Genomic DNA, 5,824 nt, shown 5'->3' on the forward strand with positions numbered 1-5,824 from the left:
TCTCTGCAAATTTTCCACAATGCAAAATAAGGCAGAGACAATCTGTAATTATATTAATCTCCTGGTTAATGACTGATCATATAAAATTATCAGGCCAATGAAAAAGATTAGTAGTCTCTAATCTGATATTAGAAACTTCTCCACCATTTAATTAATTTTTAATTTTATGCATACATAGTATATATACTTATGGGGTATATGGGATAGTTTGATACAAGCATGTTTAATCATCACATCAGGATGAATGGAGTATCCATCACCTAAAGCATTTATCCTCTGTGTCACAAACAATTTGTTAAAATTATAGAACACTTCACAAATGCGCATGTCATCCTTGCCCAGGGACCATCCTAATCTTCTCTGTATGTTTCAGTTTTAGTGTAAGTGCTGCGGAAGTGAAGACTCCACCATTTTAATTGTTCATTTCTATTGAAAATATTTTCAAGGCAACTGCATAGGCAGCAGTGTGGAGGAGATCGGGAATAGGCATTATTATTAACCATTAGAATAGGCTGGCTAAGAACCTTGATTGATGAATCTTATTTCTATGTCTTAGAACAGCTAAATCTGCAGCTCATGCCAATGGCTTGATACCTGCTTCAAGGTAATTAAATGATTTCCTAATAATCTAATGATTGTTTCAACTGCCCACCATTTTTGAAAAGAAGAAATATACTTCTGTGTAAACTAGCATTAAACTTATTTTGGTTTAAAGATATATTTTTCTCAAACTGAGAAAATTTTAAAAAATCTGTAATTGTCTTTTCTAGTTTATGAAATCACTTCTCCCAAGTGTAACATAGGCTGTGAATCTATCTAAAATAGTGAGCTGATAGTCTCTAATAAGTTTCTTGGGTCAATTTACCACTGCAAGCCACTATACTGTTACATTCAGGCAGAACAGGCTAACCACAGTTAAGTGTTTCCAATTATTCTTGTTCTCCCTGCCCATTTCATTTACCTTTTGATGACTTTTATCTCCCAGCAACATGAAAACCTATAAGGCAGAGAACGTGGTAGATATTTCTTGAGTAGCTTGTCAGGTTCACTTCTGAAGAAGAGCTTAAAAACAGCTATGCCTTATTGGTATGCAACTATGTCAAACTGAGTGGTTTTAATATTTTTCTTTTACTACTGAATACCAACAAAAGTGTCCGGTGCTATTAGCTACAAATTATGCTGCCCATAACTTATAATTAGAAGAATATTAGCATTTTCACTCCTTGCTTCTAACCAAAATATTTGATTCCTAAGTTATTAGTATAATAATATAGAAAATTAGTATGGTATAATTGGAGTATAGTGACATTTTCACATTTTTAAAAATCTTTATCCTTTTTATATTCCCTAGATAAAATTTTCTGCAGAGTCTCCCATAATTCATGCATATGACCCCATGTAAAATTTCCTTGGCAGGGAAATTCAGAGTTTAAAGTGGCTTTTTTCCTATAGAAAGTTATAAATTTAAATCTTGTTTTTCTGTTCAAGTTGAATGATAATTAGAAATCTAATTAGTACAGTCTTTTCTTGGTGTAACACACATGGCTATGACAAAATAGTGATGCAAACCACTGTTTTTAATATTACACGTTGACTTTTATCTTGAAATAAAAAATGCATTTTTACTGATGTTTATTTGTATGCGATTCTCAGCATAAGATCAGTTTTAAATGTAACTGCAATCATTTGAGACTTTTTCCTCGGGGAGCTTAACAGCTTGAATTAACAAGCTTTAATGTAAGCACCACAATAATGAATAAAATATTGTCCCATCCAGACTTACAGAGCAAACATATATATACACACATATATATTTGTGAAATATATATGCACGTATATATATTTGTGAAATATATATGCACGTACATATATTTGTGAAATATATATTTGTGAAATATATATATGTGAAAAGGATATCTGAGACACTTAGAATAACTATAATAATGATCCTTTTATTAGTTAATAATCTATAGCTCACATTGAATGCTAACTCTCTACAATGAACTGGTTGCTCAGCAGATGGGTTTTGGATGACTTGGATTCGTGAGTCCATGCCTGTCTCCCCAGCTCCTTCCTGATCATGGGCCTTTTGAAGGAGTGGGTGGAAACAACCTGGAATAGCTTCTTACTTAGGGAGAAAAGAATCCACTTTGGGTATTTATCCAACAACAACTAAGAGCAGAAGAATCAGTGGTATGTAGACTATTCACAAAAGCCAACCCACAATAACATTGTCCTCAATTTCCAGATATCTTTTCAGTTTTTGACTTGAAGTGATGCCCTCCACAGTTCCAGCAGGTTTTCAGGAGGCTAAACAGGATTCATGTCCCCATTCAAACATCACTGTTAACAGTATTTCTGCAGGTCAGAAAATTCAAGTTTTCTTAACTCCTCCTTTCATCCTGTGTCTCCTCCACACTTTCATAAACAAAATATCCCTGAAGAGATTCTAAACAGAATTTCCTCGAGAGATGGTGGTGGTTTGGCCAAGCAGATTGGAAGCCTATGCTCAGTGACCTGCTCACCAGGGCACTTGAAGAGAAAGCATCCTACTGTGTGACAAAGAAAAAGACTTGGAACTAAAGGGCCTGCGAAGGTGGTCTTTAGAGTCAAACTGTATCAACCCATTTTAGCTAAAATTTCTGACACCAGAAAATAGAACTGCCTTTTTAAAACTAAGAATTGAACCACAGTATCTGTAAAAAAAAATGTGATCATTTAAGCAATAGTACAAGGAGTCTGGTGATGTACTAAGTGTGAGTATGAAAAAAAAAATCTTCTGAAACTCTTTCTTGACTTAGTGCCCAGGCGCAATGTGGACAGAAGGGAGAGATCCCATAGCCTCTTAACCATGCCATATTGGCATAGGTTTTTGCTAGTTTGCCCAGTCTTCCTTCAGCTTCTCATGTTTTGTTCAGACCCAAAGGTTCTGCTGACTTCAAAGGGAGTTTCATACGAAGCACGATGAAAACGGCAGGGGTGGGGGAGACTGTGAATTTCAAATTGAACTGTGGAGAATACAATATTTTTAGCAAGACACAAGATAATAGATTTTTTTTTTCATTTGAGAAGAATGATATTTTTCTTCTTTGTTTATTCTTACCAACATAAAGCACAATCTCTGTTCCTACAGTGAAGAGTCTTGAATATGTCTTTTTTTCTAAATAAGCATAGTGAAAGGTTGTGGTTTCCCTAGCAACAGATGACTTCTTTCTATGTTTTTCTCTTTGGGGAAAAAACATACTTTGGCTTTATAAAGAGCCTTTCATTCTGGGCATCAAAGCATTTTATGGCCAAATTGTCACCCTGCCCCAGCAAAGCAGACGAATGACAACTTCCCCACTTTATAGATGGGGGAGGAAAATGGCCGCTGGAACTCACAGCTGCAGTGGGAATCATCCGCAGCTCTGTGAGGTCTTTGCCAAGGGAATATGGCAGAAACACCCTAAAGTGACTCACAATAATTCAGGCCCCTGAATGACTCCCTCCCCTTGAGTGTAGGTGGGACCTGTGACTCTGTGACTTGCTTCTAACAAATAGGATATAGCAAAGGTGGTAAAATGTCATGCCTTTGCTTAGGTGACATTACATAAAACTCCATCATAGCACATTGGAGAGGGGGAGACTCCTGCTGCCCTTTGAGAAGCCAATAGCCATGTTGTGAACACCTATGAAAAGGGCCATGTGAAGTCCTTTTGGAGATGAGAGCAACTTTCAGCCAACAGCTGGTAAAAAGCTGGGGCTGTCAGCCCTACAGGTGCAAGGAAATTAGCTTTTCCTGCAGCTTGGAAGAGGACGCCAAGCTCCAGAAAGGAACAAAGGCCAGCTGACATGCTGATTGCAGATTTTAAGACTGAGCAATGGTGCCAGATAAGCCATAGCAAGTCTCCTGACCAGCGGAAACTGTGAGATAATAAATGTTTGAAGCCACTAAGGTTGTTATGCAGCAATAGATAACTAGTAGAGGGGGCTATGCAAATGGATAGTTGTTAAGCTGACTAGTGAGAAGTTAGAAGACAATAAAAAGGCGGGTAATAGGGTAAAGACTTGGAAGACAGATCCATATAGGATTATATGCAGATTTGGCACTTAATATCTTACCCTTTTTAAACTACAATTCCTTCATTTGCAGAATGGATAATACCTACCTCTGCAAGCTACGATAAAGATGAAAAATTATGGCTCTAAAATTATCTGGCATTGTGCCTGTCACATAGTATGTGTGCAATAAATGATAGCTAGCAGTAGATATAGTTACAACAGGAAAAGAATTTTAACCCTGATTCTAGAGCTCTAGTAATTGCTACATGAACAGAGGGCATTGTTAAAGCTAGTGTTCCCCTAATAAACATCAGTTGATGGGATGAGGTCCATTGAGCAGTTCAAGAAAGCATCTCACCTTTCATCCCATTGGGAGCTCACAGTACCTGGAGCAAAGGTGGCAGAATTTATAGGCTTAATCTATTTGGAATCTTGGCAGTAGAAAGCCTCCTGCTTGTATGGTGGCTTCTCTTGAGTTCTGTTTATTTTATTCTATTTTAAGGGATACATTGAGGACATTGCCTAGGATCACAATATTGTGAGGCATTTGGATGGTGGAGAATGAGCCATTGCTGGCCACTTATCCTTGGATATACCCAAATGGATTATCCATCCATAGAAGTTCCTGTGAGGAGACAGGGGAGAGGAACGAATGGAGGAGGAGCAGAGATTAGTGCGGCATCATAGAAGATGCAGAATGAGAACAAGGAAGATGTCACTTTTACGGCTAGAGTGTGCCTTGCATCGGCAAATAGCTGCCTAAAACATGAGATGTGAGCATAGACAGGTATGACTCTGGGTTATAAAAAATGGAAGAGATATGACCCAAGTAAGAGTGTTACCTAAATGTGAACAGTTCTATACTTAATCAGAAGCCTGCTGCCAAGGTTTTGGGTTTTCTCTGCCTCTAATATAGGTTTCAAGAAAGGATGCCCAGTAAAATAAGCTCATGGTTCTGACTGGATCCTAGAAGTAGCCTGACCTCCTTTAATATGTAGAAAATATGACAGTCTCCCTCAGCTCCCTCCCTGTACTATAGTTTGCTCTTAGAGCGGTCAAGTGCAGGATGCCTTCAGTAGACAAAGAATTGTCACCTAGCAACGATTTATCAAATCACTTCTTTGGGAAGATTCATTTGTAGTTATGAGATTTGCATGGTTAAATTTGTAAACTTTGTGATTTATATTTGTTTTTTCATCCATGTATTCACAGATGCATACATCTTTAAATAAATGGCAAACAAATTGACGTATGCAATAAATACCCTTTTCAGCTAACAATGCTTGATTAAGACATGTAGTGTAACGAAGCACTCCAGAGATTAGGTGCCCTGCCTGAAGCCATTTAAAATATAAAAACAATGGGAACCTCTAAAAAAGAAAAATTCTAATTTTTCTCCATGATCAATGCTTAAATGCTATTTTTTCTTGATTTGAAATATCAAATTTTGCAAAAACTTTCCCATCCCCTCTTTTAGGTCTGCTGCTTTGCCAGTTCCCTAAGCTTAGCTCAGGATCTTACGTGCCCTAGAAGCTGAGACTAAGAATGTACTCTTGTGCAAGTGGTTTCAAGACAGTTCTTCTAGGAAGAACCTGTAAGGAAGTGAAGGAAGCAGAGTAGGGGTCTGGGAAGAAGCGAGACAAAGATGCAAGTTCAGCTAGACACTAGCTTCAGGCTGAGCCCGTGAGGAGTTCTGGGGCCGGAATGGTAGCCCATAGACATTCCAGCTGTAAGTGAGGCAGCTGGAATTTTGTTCTGCATATCAGCCTTTGGCTATGGTTGT

At 37.9% G+C, this 5,824-nt stretch overlaps 1 non-coding gene across 1 annotated transcript; it reads right to left on the minus strand.

Annotated features, from left to right (window-relative positions):
• Positions 1 to 297: 297 nt before the first annotated feature.
• LOC116274268 lies at positions 298 to 403 on the minus strand. The gene has a single exon (XR_004182904.1). It is a non-coding gene; the product is annotated as a U6 spliceosomal RNA (small nuclear RNA).
• Positions 404 to 5,824: the final 5,421 nt, after the last annotated feature.

Source organism: Papio anubis, chromosome 3 (assembly GCF_008728515.1).
Source record: "Papio anubis isolate 15944 chromosome 3, Panubis1.0, whole genome shotgun sequence".
Taxonomy (NCBI): domain Eukaryota; kingdom Metazoa; phylum Chordata; class Mammalia; order Primates; family Cercopithecidae; genus Papio; species Papio anubis.